The following is a 19,506-nucleotide window of genomic DNA, read 5'->3' on the forward strand; positions in this document are numbered from 1 at the left end:
TGAGGGAAATCTGTGTTCTCTATTTGGTTTAAGGGTGTAGGACTCTCTCCCATCCCCAGACCTTGGTCAAGGCAAAGAGGAGAACCCAGTTAGAACCTGGGGGCTGGTTTGTCATAGAGAGTCAGAACAAGATCAACAGCCTAAGAAGTAAAGTTGAGCAGCATTAATGAGAATTCAAGGGGCCTTAATGAAAGTATATTTGGAACCCTATATAGTCCTGAAGTAATCTGTGTTTTTAAAATAAAAATAAAAGGGCACAGACAAGCCAAAAGAAACAAAAAAATACATGTGTGGATAATCCCTCTACCTAGACATAACATCATTAATGAGTTGTGGTTTAGCTTTCCAATAATTTCATGCATAAGTGTATATGTGTTTTATTAAAATGGACTTATATAATATATACTGTTGTGTAACCTGTCTCTCTTACTCAGCATTAAGTCGGGATATATTTCCTTGAAAATAAATCGAGAGCTACCTCATTGATTTTGATTGTTACATAAGATTTTAACATATGGATGGCCTGTGATGAAGTAGTAGTTTAACCAAATTGCTATTGTTGACATTCAAGCTATTTGTAATTTTTTGCGCCTTGAATAACACTGCAGCAAGCATCCTTTCATATCATTCTTTTCATACGTTTCTGCATATTTCTTTGTAATAAATGAATTTAACGGGAATTCCTGCATCAAGGATATGCACATTTTAAATGATTTTTTGATATATGCTGCCAAGAGGCCCTTCTTAAAAAAAGTATATCAATTAAATTCTCATGAGAAGTATATATGAGAAAATGCCTTGATAGAAATAACTTTAAAAACAATGTGAAGCGAAGTGAAAGTCACTCAGTTGTGTCCGACTCTTTGTGACCCCACTGACTGTAGCCTGCCATGCTCCTCCGTCCATTCTCCAGGCAAGAATACTGAAATGGGTTGCCATTTCCTTCTCCAGGGTTAAAAGCAATATATACTTGTTAAAAAATACAAAAACATGAACTGAAAGTTACTTGCTCAATTTTCCTTCCTAGAAAAGATCATATTTTTACTGAATTGATATCAGATCCCAATTTCCATTCAATCTTGATCCTGCCAGACTAACTCCACCCTTTTCACAAGATTTACTTCTGAACTCTAAGTTCTGGGAAGGGCGAGGCTATATTTCTTTTGTTCATTTTTGCATTCTAGTATCTATTTCAGGGGCCTGGCACATAATGGATATTTGTTGTATTAGTTATCAATTGCTATGAAACAAATTACCCCCCAATTTAGCACTTTAAAGCAATAAACATTTATTATCTCACACGGCCTCCACTGAGTCAGAAATCTGGGAGGTGCTTAGCCAGAGGGGTCTGGCTCAGGGTCAGGGAGTCACCTGGGGCTGTAGACTCATCTGAAGACTTGTCTGGAGCTGGAGGATCCAGTTCCAGGGCCTTTCATTTGCACGGCTGGCAAGGTGTGCTTGCTGTCAGCAGGAGGCCTCAGTTCCTTGCTGTGTGGATTTTCCAGGCAGCTGCTTGCGCATCCTTACAACATGGTGGCTGGCTTCCCCCGGAGAATCAATCGAAAAGAGGGAGCGAGGTGAAAGTCCTAGTATCTTCTATGACCTTCCCTGAGAAGTCATACCTTTTTATTTCTCAGCAAATTTTATTTCTGCTATTAATTCAGCAATACAGACAGACCTCAGAGATATTGTGGGTTGGGTTCCTGATCACCATGATAAACAGGTCACATGAGTTTTATTTCCCAGTGCATGTAAAAGTTATGTTTACATGATACTGAAGTCTATTAAGTATGCAATAGCACGCAATCTAAAAAAAAAAAAAAAGCACACACCTTAATTAAAAAGTACTCTAGGAATTTCCCTGGCAGTCCAGTGGTTAAGACTCCATGTTTCCAAGGCAGGGGGCATAGGCTCAACCCCTGGTCAGGGAACTAAGATCCCACATGCCGTGTGGCAAGGTCAAATATTTTTTAAAAAAGAAAGAAGTAAAAATTCCATTACTAAAAATTGCTTATCATCATCTGAACCTTCACTGAGTCTTAGTAGTAACATCAAAGATCAGTGATCACAGATAACTATAATAAATATGTGAATGATGAAAGCATTTAAAAGAGTGCAAGATTTACCAAACTGACACGGAGACAGAAAACAAGCAGACGCTGTTGGAAAAAATGGCACCAATAGACTTGCTTGACTTTGGGTTGTCACAGGCCTTCAATCTGTTAAAAAAAAAGAAATATCTACAAAGTATAAGAAAACAAGATCTGCCTGCATTTTACTGGTTACTAAGATCAGCTCTATTTCATGGGGGAGGGTCCTACAGAAGGGCATTCATTTCAGAAAGCAAGGCTCACTGGGGACTGTCTTGGGTGCTGGCCATCATGTTTATTAAAATAAGCTGAAAACATGATTAAGAAAATGAATTATTGCCTTGGATTAGAAGAGACTAATGGCCTTTCCCTTGGTTTCCAGACTGTTCTATGTTCGCGAAGGGATAATTATCAAAGAACCCCGTTTGAACTGAGCTCTCTAGTTGCTGCGGAAGCTGCTGGTCTGAACTATTTTTGTCTTGAGTCAGGACAGGCAAGTGAGGGCCCACAACTCCCAAAGCCCTCTGGGAAATTCCCAGAGGGTTGAGGTCTTGAGGTTCAGACCACAGGCCCAGAGGAAGGCTGGTTCTTACATCTCTAAGGAATGCCAGGCCCGCTTGTCAATCAAGGCAGCGTGGGTCGTTTGGCCAAAGGGAGGTCACGCTCATCATTGAAATACTCAGTAGTTTACGACCTCCATAAAGCTATTAGCCCCGGGAGATGAGGGGAAAGTGGTTACCAGCACCCTTTGCCTCTCTTGGGTCCATTAACATCAGGGTTGTAAACTCGGTCTTAGGCCATGGGTGACTGGTTTTATTATCAATCAATTACTGTGCTTGTCAGCAAGTCCAAGCATCCTGCCAGCATAGAATCTGGCCCAGATACTGCTGGGAAACTCTGGTCAACTCACCTCTACCCTCTGGACCTCAGTTTCCCCATCTGTAAGGAGTTGGACCAGATCAGAGGATCCTGCACTTCTCACTACCAAAGTCTACCTCCTTTATTTTACTTTGAATGTGTTTAGTTCATGTTTTGAAATGATTTCCCTAGCCATCAGCATCCCTGAAATGCCCATTTATCTTCCCCATTTAATATTGTAAAAGACAATTATCTTTATATAAAAAGGAATAAACAGGGAATTCCCTGAAGGCCCAGTGGTTAGGACCTGGCGGTTTCACTGCTGTGGCCTGATTCAGACCCTGGTCAGGGAACTAAGATCCTTCCAGCCGCATGGCACGAATAATAAAAAATAAAATAAAAAGGAATACACAATTAGCGATCAAAAATTCTAACCCCAGATAGGGCTGCACCCAGAGTGTATGGAGTCCTGGGTAAATATGTTTTGCAGGGCCCTGCCTATATAAATAATTTGAGCTACACAAAATCAACATGTCAGGACCATTCTGGTGGCATGATTCCATGGAAGAAATACCACACAGGTCTGGGGGGTGGTCTGTATGCTAGGTTGCCCTCCTGGACCTGGGACCAGCCATGGGGTCCTGTGATAACCCTAGAAGTGCAAGTTCTGGGGTTCCTCAAAGCATCTTCTTGACCTCACACATGGGTTCAAGGGTCAGAGAGAGCCAAAAAGGGAATATCAGAGACTAGGACCCAAGTGGGTCCCGTCCAGACTCAGCACCATTTGCTCAGACAGCAGAACCAGTCCTGGCTGGTCCCTGGCATCAGGGGGCACTTAGGATATTTCAAGGAAGGGGGTCCAATGCTGGGGGCATCTGGGTCAGGGTCTCCTCTTGGTCAGCTCTAGGGACCATCCTGACCATGGGATTGCCAACGTTCCCATGATAAGTTGTAAACGTTCTGCCCCAAAGTGAAATAGACACATTTTTTGTTCACCTGTGAAGCCAAATCACTGGTAAATGAACAATTCTGTTCTTCTGTTGGAAATACAGAACAAAGTTGAGGCTCAGCCTTGGTACCTTCAGGCTTTCCAGGTGGCGCAGTGGTAAAAAAAAATCTAACTGCCAGTGCAGGAGATGCAAGAGAGGTGAGTTTGATCCCTGGGTTGGAAAGGTCCCCTGCAGAAGAAAATGATAGCCCACTCCAGCATCCTTGCCTGGAAAATTCCATGGACAGGAGCCGTGGAATTCCTGCCAGGAGCCTGGCAGGCTACAGTTGATGGGGTTGCAAAGAGTCAGACACAACTGAGTGCGCAAGCATGCATGCACTTGGTACCTTCGTAGATTTACAGAGGATAAAAACTCCAGTCATTATACTCACTTATTGTATTCATTTATTGAGCAGCAAATTTGCCCAAGACCCTTTACACATACTATTTTCTTAACCTTTATAAGAATTCTGTAAGGAGTCCCTCTATACAGATGCATAAACTGAGATTGACAACACTTTCTTCCGGCTGAGAACTGTAGGAGTAATTCATCTCCAGCAATTATTCTGTAATAATTTAATCCAGTGTTTATTGAAGCTTTTCTGGGTACCAGGCATTGCTTCAGCATTTCAGTCCTTAGGGATACACTCGGAAGTAGGAACTGGCCTCACTCTCCCATTTTACAGATAAGTAGACTGTAGAGAGGTTACATCACAGGGCTAATGTCACAGAGCTGATATGTGATGGACATGGGATTGAAGCTCAGGTTGTCTAGCACCACGACTGAGTTCTTAGCCATTAAGCCACACTACCTTTCTCTGACCTCACTTTCCCAAGATTCTACCCCGAGGAATATCTGTTGAGCAGGTCTTCTGGAAGACGTGCTCGGACAGCCATGTTTGGAAGTAGAAAACTAACCTTTGAGTTCCTGGAGATAACTCACTCTGCTTCTCTGAGCCTTGGTTTCCTCCTTGGTAGAATGGGGATAGTCTTACCTTGCTGGAGGCTACTGTGGAGATAAAATGAGATTGGGTGTGCAAGGTTCTGGGTTTAGTAGGGCCTTGCTATGGGACTTCCCTGGTGGTTCAGTGGTTAAGACTCAGCCTTCCAATGCAGGGGATGCAGGTTCGATCCCTAATCTGGTAGCTAATATCCCACATGCCTAGTGGCCAAAAAACCAAAACATAAAATAGAAGCAATATTGTAACAAAGTCAAGGAATGCTTTGAATATGGTCCACATTTTTAAAAAATCTTAAAAAAAAAAAAAAGAATAGGGCCCTGCTAGCCTTCCTATTCTTAGCCCAAACTACCCAAGAAAGTAATGCCTGTCTTACGACAGTTTCAATCTTTCTGGCACATTCAAGATGGAATTGGCTCCTGGGTAAACAGCTAGGGGATACATGCTTATGTCAAAGTATGCCAAAGGAGATACTGGTACATCACTTGGCAAGGGCTGGCATACGGAGAAGTAGGATTGATTGGAGATTAGAAGAATTTAAGCATCTGTGTCGCAGGTTGGGTGTTCTGGAAGCAGGCATTGAGTGGCCTGTATCAGGCCATACTGGCCAGGCTTATATAAGTTTCCATCCTGCTCAGTTGCCACTGGAGGCTGTCCCTAGAAGGGCATGACCTTGGGCGAGGTGGCAGCTGAGAGAGACCTGGGGACTCACTGCTGGGGGTCGTTTTTTGACCCCATTCCTACAGCTGGACAGCAAGTCCTTCCTTGAAGAAGGATCTGGAAGGCACATCTCCTTGTCTACCAAACCTGCCAGGCTGGTGGTGCCAAGGGCGTTGGGAAGGAGGTGGTGAGGTCATTGGGCTGAGCAGACAAACCACATGTTTAGACTACTCTGGGTCCCCTCTGACTCCCCCTGCCCGAGGCTGGATACATTATGTCTCGTTGTCTGAGTCCTGCCAAGCCATCAACGGTGTCCCCATAACTCCTCCCTATGTGGCTGCCAACATGCCCTCATCTCGACAGAAACCAGGGTGCTGGTAAGACAGTCATCACGGAGCCAAACTGGGAATTCCAGGAGTCCTTGACTAGTTTCCCCATGGTCCAAAGACTTGAAATGAAAGTTTCTGAGGCTGTTTGTCCTTCAATATCCAACATGCAAGGATGTAAGAGGTCAACCCGCGGCCGCATAAGGGTTGCAAAAGCAGGCTGCTTCTGGGGAGCCATAGAGCTGTTGTTAAATCACTGAGTCGCGTCCGACTCTGCAACCCCATGGACTGTAGCCCACCAGGCTCCTCTGTCCATGCCATTTCCCAGGCAAGGGTACTGGAGTGGGCTGCCATTTCCTACTCCAGGGGATTTTCCCCGACCCAGGGATTGAGCCCACACCTACCGCATTGTCAGGTGGATCCTTTATCACTGAACCACCAGGGAAGCCCAACCATAGAGTGGGAAGAGCTGAACCCAAGGCCTTCAGGGATCCTTTGGCGTTCACCTTTATCTGTCGTCTTTTGTGAAACAAAGCTCTTGCTCATTTTGTGTGCGCGTGTGTGCTGTCATGTCTGACTCTTTTTGACCTCATGGACTGTAGCCTGCCGGGCTCCTCTGTCCATGGAATTTTCCAGGTAAGAATACTGGAGTGGGTTGCCATTTCTTATCCCAGGGGATCTTCCCAACCCAGGGATTGAACCTGTGTCTCCTGCATCGGCAGGCTTTATTTACCACTGGCCCCCCTGGGAAACCCTTGAGACGTAAATCACAGCTAGAAATTTAGAACTGTCTGTGGAGCATTTAACTGGCAATTTGGGAGTCTGAGACCTGGATTCAAATCCAAGATCTGCCAGATATTTGCTGTGTGACCATGGGCAAGCCACTTCCCCTCTCTGAGCCTCCACTGTCTCTTCTGTAAGACAGGGCTCATAACCCCATCTTTCCAGGTCACAGGGCTATTGTAAGGATGAAGGGAGACAGCAGGTGTGTCAGCTGGCCTCCTGAGTGCTGGCTTCCTTAACTAACACTCTTCTTATTCCCCTACTATGACAATAGAAACTCTTTTATTTTTTTCCCTTCCCCGCTCTGCAAGGGAGTGAGAGTGATGCATTGCAACCCTGTAATCCATGCATGAGCCATAAACAGCCATTTCAAATCCCATTTCCTCCTGTTGGGAGGATAAACGAAGACACTTACCTTCTCAAAACCAGAGACACAAGACAAAATAAATAATAACCAAGTGCAATATTTAACCTCATGATGCCCCTGAGAGGGGAGACCGGTAAGAAGGATTAGAAAGCGATTCAGAAATACGAGTATACTGTCTGCAACCACTTCTTTGGCCAGCTTTTTTTCCCTCTCTTTCTCCTTCCCCCACGCAGACCTCAAGAGTGAGCGAGCCAGACCAGAACTTCTTAAAGTACCACAAGCAACATTTGAGGGTTTGCTCAGGATTAAAGAAAGGCTGATCTGGCCAGAGAAGCTTGTGCCTGGAGGCCTTCCAGCCCGGCTCTGTGGCTCTGGCACAGGGGGGTATGGTTCTGATCAACACTTCAGCTTGGAACCATGTAGCCCAGCTCTGCATTGGGATGTGTGGATCACGGGGTCTGATGGTGCCCGGGCTGGGGGGAGACGGGGACGCTTGTTTCCACCGGCCCAGACTCATTAGCGCAGTTTGGAAAATGTGCCAGCTCTGAAGATCCTTCCTGAAATTCCTGACTTTTCCCAACTTACTCTCTGCTGTCTGGGAAGCTGGGGTTCAGCACAAACCTCCCTTCTTGGACAGGATCAAGTCCACTACCTTTGGGGCAGGGAAGTGGATGGAAAGAATTTGGCCTCTGTGGCTGGCTGATTGTGAGTTCTGGACCCCATCTGATCCTTTCCATGCAGACAGGTGGATGGAATAAGCTTTATTCTTCTCCTTTTGCCAGATGGGAAGACTGACATCATGATGACGGCGCGGATGATAACGAATGTCGGCTGAGCCTTTTCTCTGTGCTGGGCGACATGCTAAGTGTTTCAGATGCTTTGTCTCCTTCAAGCTCATTCATTTTTTCCATTTTACTAACGAGCTCACTGAATCCCAGAAAAGTAAAGCCACATGCTCTAGCTGGTAAACAGCGCAATGAATGTGCTATGCTATTATTCATAATCGCAGGCATTCTTTTTAAACCTTAGGCACTAGAGGTTCTGATTACCCAAGGAGAACACGACTCCTTCCTCCAATGACATATCCATGTGGCTTAGACTAGCAAGATGTCCAAACACTTTTTTTCTTTTAAATAATCTGTGCCAGTGACTCGATGCTGTTCTTAAAACACTACCCCCAAGCTTTTGTGTGTGTGTGTGTGTGTGTGTGTGTGTGCGCGCGCGCGCGCTCAGTAGCTCAATCATTTCCAACTCTTTTCGACCCTGTGGGCTGTACCCAAAAGGCTCCTCCCTCCATGGAATTTTCCATGCAAGAATACTGGAGTGGGTTGTCATTTCCTACTCCAGGGAATCTTCTGAGGGTGTGTCAAGAGTGTGTCCCACCAGTGACAGTGTGGTGGGGGTTCTAGGGCTTGGCCATTTCCAGGCAAATCCAGACTGCTCTGATGGGTGATATTGCTCTGGAACTCCACATTGAGTCACCCAAACATGATCATATCAGGTCCAAGGGATGAGGGATAAGAGCTTATCATTCAGTGGGGAAAGTAACAAGCCTGTGCGGGTCTCTTCTATGATGGACACATTGACATTTTTTTTTATCAATGCACAGCAATACATATATATAAAAAGTTCATATGGCACAAGTGCATACCTCCATGAACTATCACAAAGTTAAGCTCACCCAACTATTTACCATCCAGATGAAGAAATAAAACTTTACCACATTTCAGATGCTCCCCCTGCATCCCTCTTCCCAGTTTCCACCCACCTTCCTGCTCAAAGTTAACTGTGATTCCAACTTCTAATGCTAGAATTGTGTTTGGCCTGTTTTTGTACATTATATAAACGGTATCATAAAGATGCACTATTTTGCATCTGGTTGTTTTTTACTTTATATTATGTTTGAGATTCATCCATGTTGTTGAGTGTGGCAGTATTTATTAGCTTGCATAGCATTCCATTATATAATTTAACAATTTAATTGCCCAGCCTATTATTGATAATATCTATACTTTTTGATTATGCACCTTATCATTAAGAAATCTTTGAACATATCCAATATAGAATATGTATGATATATAATAGTATATGCATATGCATTGTTGTAGCAGTAAACTTTGTACATTCTAAAACATAAGAAGAGATAGGTAGAAATTTTGAAAAATGAGCTAATCTAAAAGTTTTATGATTTTCTTTTTGCATTCAGTAGATCGTGCATTCCTCACCCCTTACTTTTTGGCTCCTGGCTTGAGGGACAGAACTCTCAACATATACATACTTAAATGGGCTTCACAGGTGTCTCAGACAGTGAAGAATCTGCCTGAGACTCAGGAGACATGGGTTTGATCTCCGAGTTGGGATGATCCCCTGGAGAAGGGCATGGCAATCCACTCCAGTATTCTTGCCTGGAGAATCCCATGGACAGAGGAGCCTGCTGGGCTACAGTCCACGGGGTATCGAAGAGTCAGACATGACTGAGCAACTAACACTTTCACTTTTCACACTTTCACATTCTTAAATAGGAGGTCGTGGGATAGGGAGACTATCATAGGCTTTGAAATGAGTTGGATCTGGACTGGTATCTATGTGAATCTAAATCAGTAACGGCAAGTCCTCGTTTATGGAAGGCAGAGTCTCTGCCTTGCTTTCATCCAGTAAATATTTCCCATGCATGTATTATGTGGCAGGCACAATTTTAGGCACCAGGAAGCCAGCAGAAACCTGCAATATCACATAGCAAAGAGCATCACTGTATGATTCTGATTCTGGCAGAAAGTGGAGAATTGGATGCAAAGATCCTCTTGACTTGACCGGCCCCAGGGACTGGCACCGGCATGCATTTGTAGGTGCTAAGTTGCATTCAGTCGTGTCTGACTCTTTGCGATCTTATGGACTGTAGCCCATCAGGCTCTCCTGTCCATGGGATTCTCTAGGCAAGAATACTGGAGTGGGCTGCCATGCCCTCCTCCAGGGTATCTTTGCAGGCCAGGGATCGAACCCACGTCTCTTGGGAAACGGACCTGTGTGTTTCGGTAATATTTGAAAAAGCCTTGTATTGGAAGCAGACCGCAGAGCCTGCCCTTCTCTGGTTTTCCCTGCATTGGTCCCTCCAGTGCAGCACTCCTACTCCAGGGCTCTCCCGCACCCACCCTACCGCCCTCCCCCAGCCTCCTCTCCACTGTGTGGTGGGAGCGGGCTGTCTCTGGTGGCAGTGGGAGGGAGTCAGAGGAGATGAGGGAGGCATGGATGGAAGGGCAAAGGGCAGAGCGGTGGAGATTTCAGAGACCCCGTGTTTCCATCAACCCTCACCCCCCAGCACCGCATGCCCACCTAATACTGCACCGCCTCTCCCTCCCCCTCTCTGGGTTATCTGGACGGGGTTTCTAATTGAAATTGAAGACCTGTTTAGCTCTGTGCCTACATGGTCTGCTCTTAAATGTGGGCTGCCACAAAGTATGTGCTGGTGCTTCATATTCTCAGGAATCTGACAAAGTGATGGATGCCCAGCAAAGCTATTTCTTCAGAGGTCTGGAGCCCGTCTCTTGTTTAAGTTGAGGAATTGAAGACGATTCATCCGATGCAGTCTTGTGCTAACAAACCCAAGATGACTGAAGCAAAACGGGTGCCCAGATAGCCCTGAGAAACACCCAAGGCTTGCGCGAAATCCTGGATCTGAGCTTTAAGGTGCCCTTGCAAAGAAATCCTGAGGTTTCATTTTAGGTTTTGGGTTTTTTTTGAGTATAATTGCTTTACAATGTTGTGTTAGTTTCTGCTGTAAAATAGCAGTGAATCAGCTATCAGTTCAGTTCAGTAGCTCAATCGTGTCTGACTCTTTGTGACCCCATGGACTGCAGCACACCAGGCTTCCCTGTCCATCACCAACTCCTGGAATCCACCCAAACCCATGTCCATCAAGTCGGTGATGCCATCCAAGCATTTCATCCTCTGTCATCCCCTTCTCCTGCCCTCAATCTTTCCCAGCATCAGGGCCTTTTCAAATGAGTCAGCTCTTCGCATCAGGTAGCCAAAGTATTGGAGTTTCAGCTTCAACATTAGTCCTTCCAATGAACATTCAGGACTGATTTCCTTTAGTATGGACTGGTTGGATCTCCCTGCAGTCCAAGGGACTCTCAAGAGTCTTCTCCAACACCACAGTTCAAAAACATCGATTCTTCGGTGCTCAGCTTTCTTTTTAGTCCAACTCTCACATCCATACATGACCACTGGAAAAACCATAGCCTTGACTAGACAGACCTTTGTTGGCAAAGTAATGTCTCTGCTTTAAAATATGCTGTCTAGGTTGGTCATAACTTTCCTTCCAAGGAGCAAGCATCTTTTAATTTCATGGCTGCAATCACCATCTGCAGTGATTTTGGAGCCCAGAAAAATAAATTCAGCCACTGTTTCCACTGTTTCCCCATCTATTTGCCATGAAGTGATGGGACCGGATGCCATGATCTTAGTTTTCTGAAGTTGAGCTTTAAGCCAACTTTTTCACTCTCCTCTTTCACTTTCATCAAGAGGCTCTTTAGTTCTTCTTCACTTTCTGTCAGCTGCAACCATCTCCCGGATGGGAAGATGTGTGTCTTGGACTTGGCTAATGAGAGCCAGCATTCCCCTGGCTATGGAGATTGGTTTCAGAGGTTAGTCCATGGATTTTTGATGACGCTACTAGGAAAGAGAAAGTCTCTTTTCTGCTAAAGTATCTGAGACATAAGTGTTAACATTTTGGAGCAATTACAGGAATGAGTTGCTTAAAAAGGAAACTAAAACAAAGGAACACAGAGGCTAGAGATGAAGAGAGTTCTCGACAGATGAATGGATACAGAATGTGCAGTGTATGGTGGAATCCTGCGGCTGCTGCTAAGTCGCCTCAGTCGTGTCCGACTCTGTGCGACCCCATAGACGGCAGCCCACCGGGCTCCTCCAGCCCTGGGATTCTCCAGGCATGAATACTGGAGTGGGTTGCCATTTCCTTCTCCAAGTGGAATACTACTCAACCATAAAAAAGAATGAAATAACGCCATTTGCAGCAATGTGGATAAACCTAGAGATTATCATACTAAGTGAAGTAAGTCAAAGACAAGTATCATAAAATATAACTTATGTATGGAATCTTAAAAAATGATACATATGAACTTATATACAAAACAGAAATAGACTCACAGACAGAAAACAAACTTACAGTTACCAATAGGGAGGGGGCAAGGGGTAAATTAGGGATAAACACACACACAACTGTGTTTAAAATCAATAACCAGCAAGAACCTACTGTACCACAGGGAATTATACTCAGTGTTTTGTGATAACCTATTAAGGGAAAATAATCTGAAAAAGAATAGGTACATATGTATAACTGAATCACTTTGCTGTCTACCTGAAATGGACGTAACATTGTAAATCAACTATACTTCAATTAAGAAAAAAAGAGAATTAGAATCTGGATGATCACTTTTCAGCAGTCAGATGATCACCTAGATCCATCCATACCTGATTTCCTCTTGTATGGAAATGTATTATTTTTGAGGGGAGGGGTGGTGGATTTCTATGATGTGCAGTTGAAAAGGCCACGATAAATATACAGACATTTCATCATTTCTCCCTCTGTCTATCTCCAAACACAGTCTGTCTCCATGATGCAGATGACAACATAGTACAGCATTGTGGTTTAGTGATGACCACATAGCTTCATAGTGTGCTCATTGGCTATGAAGACTGGAGACACTTTGCCCCCTCAGTTATATTTCAGACCCTTGGAGTAGGTGCGAAGTCTCAAATATCTCTTCTCTACATGCTCAGCACGCACAGATTCTTGAACAGTAGGTGTCCAATAATTGCTCACCAGTGTAATGGGATTATAAAAAAGGACTTCTCTATCTTGGAATTTGACCCAAAGTTCAAAGCTGAAGATAGTAAAGGCTGTTGAGTACTCACACACGCTAAAGAAATGAGTTGAGCCTACTGACAGCATTTGCTACAGGAGGCCTAAAACTAGTTCTTATCATCTCTAACAGAAGGTAATGAACATGGAGGAAAAATGAGTACGAGAATTTCCTTAAAGAAAGTTGTCAACAGTTGTATCTTTATCCTTATGTTATTCTCTCTTCTGGGATTACCCTTCCCACTTTATATAAGAGGTGAATTTCAGTTATCCTTTAAAATTCAGCTTAAGTGTTGCCTCCTCTAGGAAGTTCTCCATGGTTTCTATAGCTAGAACTGTTGTTCTTGTCCTCTGACCTTCATCCCAGAGCGCTCAATAGTTACAGTACTTGAAAATACACACTAATACTGTAATAATGTGACAGGTGTCATTTCTGTTAGCCTGGCCCAGACATGTACTATTATTCATCCCTTCACCTTTGAAGGATAAAGAGATTAAAAAGGATGAGATGTTTGGATGGTATCACGGATTCAATGGACATGAGCCTTGGGCAAATTCTGGGACATGACGAGGAGCAGGGAAGCCTGAAAAGCTGCAGCCCATGGGGTCGTAAAGAGTCGAACATGCCTGGCAACTGAACAACAGCAACAACCCTTGAAGGAGGGGAACAGGGTGGACTGTAAGTGACTCCAGCAACCTTCCTGCCAAAAGTAAAGTCTTTTGTCTTGCTTAGAACTTACCCAACTTTGGATATGCAGAAATGGAGCTGGATCTGAGTATGGAAGTAAAGCTAGAGAGAAGGGCATCTGCAGGGAAATGGAGTATGGAGGATTTGGAATTCCAAGAGGTGGAGCCTAGAGAGGAGAGTGGGGCAGGGATGAGAAGAAGAGATGGAGGGGGTAGAAACAGAAGGAGGAGCTGGGGAAAATCTGCCACACACAGCAAAGGGCTAGGGAAGGGCTAGGGATGCAATCCTCCAGTGGTGGGAGGTGATCAGAGATTTTGGACATCAGGGATGTCTAACTATTAATTTGAACTGTTTTGCACGTCTGCAATGTAAGCCCTGCTAGTATCTTTTAGTTCTAAATGAAAGCTTTAACATAACCAGAAACCTTATGAGATTATTTTTGTTTTTATTTTACTTGATCTGAAATAAGGAAAAGGGCAAAATTTGTACAAGGGTGGACTGTATTAAAAAAAACAAAAAAAGAAAACACAGTGATTAACAAACAGTAGAAGTTAACCCCTGACATTCAAGGTGACAATGAGATCATAAGTTCCCTGGAGGCGACAGACATCCTGGGTGGGGTTTTGGTTTCTCTAAGGCATGGAATGGGGGCTTTGAGCCTGTCTTGTATAGAACTTATGGGGCAAGGAGATTCCCGGCGACACTGTTTTCCATGCTCCCGGCCGAGTGGTTCTCAAAGTATGGTTTGTGGCCACACATGGAAACTTGTAAGAAATGCAAATTCTTGGGTTCTGCCCCAAACCCACTGAGTCAGAAGCTGACAGTGGAACCCAGCAACCTGAAATTTACAAGCCCTACCTGTGATTCTGCTGCGTGCTAAATTTGTGAATGGCCTGGCAAGCCCTCAGTAGCTTTGTCTGAAATTAATGAACAAAAAACTTGTGGAAACACAGCGCCCTCATGGTAAGCCTCTATTTTTATATCTTTAATTTTTTTAAAAAACTCTATGCTGAATCATAATTCATCAACAGCTAGGCTTTGAACTGTGCTTGACTGGCTTCCTCTCTAACAACCTCCAGTTGGACCACTCACATCCCAGGGTATAGGTTGAGTGTGGCTGCCTTTGGGTAATGCAATGAAAGTGGATATTCTGAGGCCTCCCTGGGCCCACAGCCCAATGGCAGACTGCCCACTGGACCCCAAAACTGTTTTTCTGTTCTTTGCTGGGTATAGTGAGGATAAACATGTCCAGGGACTTAGGGGAAAAAAAATCATTCACCCTGGCAGATTCTCCCAGAGAGGTACAGTTCTTTGCCTGTCAAGCTAGGATATTAAATGAAGCAATTTTCATCAGATAACACATCTTCTGGTTCATGTAAACGTCCCACAAATCGCTGAGCTCGTAACTCAGCCTGATTGAAAGTGAGCCGCTAATCCATTTCCCTTTGTAGATGGGTTGTAGACTAGCTGGGGGCTTGTCCCTTGACCAAGAGTCTTGTGACAACCATGCTAGTCACCCCCTCCTTGCCCCCCCGCTGGACTCTGTCTGGCTCCACATCCAGTCCCCCTGGCCTCAGACTATGTGGGCACAGGAGACCTGGCTCCCTGACATCATAGAGGAGAAAGTGTCCAGTGCCCACTGCAGGACACGCTCGAAGGAAAGTTGGGATGTGGATGGCATTTGCTATGATGGCTTCCACCTCCCTTTTGACAGTTTTCCTCAGGTCAAGTCCAGGGCCCTGATCCTTCCTCCTATTCCACCCCCTCAAATGTAAGCATGATGGTGAAATGAATATGGTGTGTGTGTGTGTGTGTGTGTGTGTGTGTGTCTGGAGAAGAGATGCATTCCCTAGTATTATGGCTCCTTCTTCCTGAGTGTACGGGGAAATCTATGGCCATGCCATCCTGAACATGCCCGATCTCGTCTGAGTGTTCAGGGAAGAAGGGGGAGTGGGAGCCCCCCCTTAATATGATTGAGCACAATCATATCCTGAAAGATTGACTAGACCCCCAAGGTGGTCAAATTCAGCTCAGCACACCAACTGCCCTATTTGTCACTTCCATACTCTCACCTCAGTATCCATCACTGTGCCCAGTACAAAATAGTTGGTCCACAAGGTTTGTTGATTGAATGAATGGACTAGATGTTAAGAGCCCTAATTGCAAAAGGAATCCTACTTTCCCAGGTGGAGCTACACACCCAACTGTAAAAAAATGGAAAAGTATCGAAATCAATCTGAGCACTCACCTGGGATGTCATCTTCCCAGATTGCTTGGCATGTGCCCACCCACCTAGGGTTACCAGGTAAGAAATAGGATGTACAGTTGAATTTGAATTTGAAATAACAAATATTTTTATTAATATAAGCATATTCCAAATATTGCATGGGATATACTCTTCTAAAAATATGTTTTTGAAAGCCAAATATATATAATATATATATTTTGGATACTAAATAAACTTTTACAATGACATAAAAGCATGATGCAAGGGTATTTATTCTGTTAAGATCACTCCATATTATATATAGTGTCACTAAGACATTTGTAATCACATAGGCAATTTCTGTGGGTTTTATTATTCTCCTTGTTGCTCCAATGCAATATTAATAATTTTCTTTTACAAATGCAAAAAATTCAATGATATAATATTCAATTAACTGAGGGTCTTATATTTTTATTTGCCAAAACTGGCAAGCCTATCCTCTAATAATCTGAAAAATTATGAGCTGACTTTTGAGGAATCCCTAACTCCCTCATCTCCCTCTTCTCAAACCACAATTAGTATTTGTTGATAGTGTAATTCTATAGCATAATTAATTTAATCTGGCATGCAAATATATTTTCCCCTCCCTGTTAGAGGAAATTGTATGCTGTAAACAGCAAAATCAATTTTCTTCCAAACTTATGCTTACTATAAAAATCTAAATGCGTGAAGAAAAATGTGAAGTAAATCATAATTCAACTATCCAGGGATACTCTCAGTTAATCCATATTGCTTTCTTTTTTTTTGTCTGTGGACACAAGTATTTTTTCATAGTTAAGAAAAAATACGTAGTTCTGTGTCATGATTTTTACTTAGCATTTATACCTTATATTTATAGGTATGTTCTGTGTCATTAAGAACTCTGACATTGCCTTTTTAAATGATTAAATAATATTTCATTGTATGGATATACATGGGGTTTTAAATTTTTTGGTAATATAAGTGACACAGAGATGATCATATGCATTAAGCTGCTTTCAGACTTCCAAATAGGTTCAGAGGTGTTAATCCTGAACAATAAAACAGAAGTTATTTTTAACCAGAGACATGGATTGATTTAGGAGTAGAAAAAAAATTGAAGAAGAACTAAAGAGACTCTTGATGAAAGTGAAAGAGGAGAGTGAGAAACTTGGCTTAAATCTCAACATTCAGAAAACAAAGATCATGGAATCCAGTCCCATCAATTCATGGCAAATAGATGGGGAAACACTGGAAAAAATGGCAGATTTTATTTTTTAGGGCTCCAAAATCACTGCAGATGGTGACAGAAGCCATGAAATTAAAAGACGCTTTCTTCTTGGAAGAAAAGTTATGATCAACATAGACAGCATGTTAAAGAGCAGAGACATTACTTTGCCAACAAAGGTCTATCTAATCAAGGCTATGGTTTTTCCAGTAGTCATGTAGGGATATGAGAGTTGGACCATAAAGAAGGTTGAGGGTTGAAGAATTGATGCTTTTGAACTGTGGTGTTAGAGAAGATTCTTGAGAGTCCCTTGGACTGCAAGGAGATCCAACCAGTCCATCCTAAAGGAGATCAGTCCTGGGTGTTCACTGAAGGACTGATGTTGAAGCTGAAACTTCAATATTTTGGCTACCTGATGCAAAGAGCTGACTCATTTGAAAAGACCCTGATGCTGGGAAAGATTGAGGGCAGGAGGAGAAGGGGACGACAGAGGATGAGATGGTTGGATCCCATCACCGACTCAATGGACATGAGCTTGAGTAAACTCTGGGAGTTGGTAATGGACAGGGAGGCCTGATGTGCTGCAGTGCATGGGGTCACAAAGAGTCGGACACAACTGAGGGACTGAACTGAACTGAAACAACTGCAATTTAGGACAGGGAACTATGGAGAACCACATGCAAGCTCAGTTCTCAAAGGCAAGGAAACTCTTATAGAGGAGAAGGGGAAACTGGGAGGAGCTCTTAATAAACAAAGATTTCATTGGAGGAAACTGGGAGTTTGAAGTATAATGACTTTCCATTGGCTGAGCTGTTGCCAGGCAAGGAGAAGATTTTTTTCCCCTTTCTGCTGGAGAGAGAAAAGTACAGTAGTGTCACTTCCTGCTGGATTCCTGTTGGGATCTGTCTTGACCTGAGTGGTAAGTATGTGAGAGCTCCCCCTCCTGGCTTCTTGACTTCATTTTAGTCAGATTTCCCTTTATTTGTTTTTACAGAGCTGAATAGCAACTATCCACCTATCTACACTTTGGCCACCTGATGCAAAGAAACGACTCATTGGAAAAGACCCTGATGCTGGGCAAGATTGAAGGTCAAAGGAGAAGGGAATGACAGAGGATGAGGTGGTTGGGTGGCATCACAGACTCGGTGGACATGAGTTTGAGCAAGTTCCAGGAGTTGGGAAGCTCCATCAGGACAGGGAAGCCTAGCGTGCTGTAGTCCAAGGAGTCTCAAAGAGTTGAATAGGACTGAGCAACTGAACTGAGCCTATCTACACATTTATTTTTTCTCCTGCTGGTTGTGAAAGAAATTCATGTTCCATGGGTAAATTTTGGTGTATACAGCGAAAGTGTAAAGTTGACAATAAAACTTCATTCAATAAAACTTCACCTCAGTTGGTGATCTGGTCTTGCAATAAGCATTACTCTAAAATGAGATTTCCTAAAATGTGTTCCACTGAATTAGTTTGGTGGGATGCTAATATTTGCCATGTACTCCTTTTGTAGAAAGTGCTAGGTTAAACAAAGGGCCATCACTTTCTTTTTTTGCAGTACTTCTCAGAGCCTTTATTATGCTAATATACTTTGTGAGTTTCCGAAAGGGTGAGGACAATGCAGCATTTCTCAAACTCAGTGGACCACAACACATTCTTTTTACTGTTGTTTTTTTTTTTTTTTTTGGCAAAACATTACATCAAGTTGGGAACATACTTTGGGTCTCCGTGTTTTACATTCCTTTTAACCCATAGACTGGTGCATAATGAGTTTGTGTAGATATTTTGATATTAACACACAATGAAATTAACGATGTTCACCAATCTCTAAACTTGAAAGTGAGAGGGGGAGAAAAAAACAGAACAGGAATTCCTGAATAGATGCTCGGCCTAAAGATTTGCCTAATTGAGTAGCTATAAGACTGAAGGTTAGACTTAATGTTTTGTGATTAGTTTCCTTGTCGAGAGAGGGTTTAATTTTGACATTTACACTTTATGCTCACTGCCTGTCATCAATTGGATGAACAGACTAGAGAGAAACAGCCATCCTACAGTGCCTCTTGCTTTTCCGGGATTAAAAAAAAAAACCCATCAGATGTTGCATTTTGGAAAAATGTAAGCAAAGGGTGCCACCTGACCCTCCCTCGGAACTTTGAAACTCTCAGCTGGCTTTTGTGCATAAGATCGTCTCCGAAGCTCTAACCCTGCCTCTTTGGGCAATAAATTAAGAGAAGGTGTGGGGACTTTCTCCCGTTTGGCTGCAGAGAACGGCTCAGAGGCTGCTGGTGAGAATGAAAAGTGCGTGTGTGAGTTGGGGTCGCTGCGAGTTCCTACTGGATGTGAATGAGTCTTTCTGGAAGTTCTCCACCGGGCCCCCAGGGGCTGTGCTTCTAACTTTGATCTCTGAGACCAGAGCTTCACAGAAAAGCACAAAATCTTGACATCATGGGGTCTGGGGCAGGA

The 19,506-nt window shown here is 43.5% G+C and overlaps 2 long non-coding RNA genes across 2 annotated transcripts; one reads left to right on the forward strand and one right to left on the reverse strand.

Annotated features, from left to right (window-relative positions):
• Positions 1 to 1,304: 1,304 nt before the first annotated feature.
• On the reverse strand, positions 1,305 to 12,668 carry LOC110148153 (uncharacterized). Its single transcript, XR_002317074.2, has 3 exons — positions 12,522 to 12,668; positions 2,127 to 2,219; positions 1,305 to 1,608 (listed from the first exon to the last, which is right to left on the reverse strand). It is a non-coding gene; the product is annotated as an uncharacterized lncRNA (long non-coding RNA).
• A 120-nt stretch (positions 12,669 to 12,788) lies between these two features.
• On the forward strand, positions 12,789 to 18,393 carry LOC139037717 (uncharacterized). Its single transcript, XR_011490556.1, has 3 exons — positions 12,789 to 14,563; positions 15,787 to 15,905; positions 18,047 to 18,393. It is a non-coding gene; the product is annotated as an uncharacterized lncRNA (long non-coding RNA).
• The last annotated feature ends 1,113 nt before the right edge of the window (positions 18,394 to 19,506 follow it).

The sequence above is a fragment of the Odocoileus virginianus genome, chromosome 12 (genome assembly GCF_023699985.2).
Source record: "Odocoileus virginianus isolate 20LAN1187 ecotype Illinois chromosome 12, Ovbor_1.2, whole genome shotgun sequence".
In the NCBI taxonomy this organism is placed as follows: Eukaryota; Metazoa; Chordata; class Mammalia; order Artiodactyla; family Cervidae; genus Odocoileus; species Odocoileus virginianus.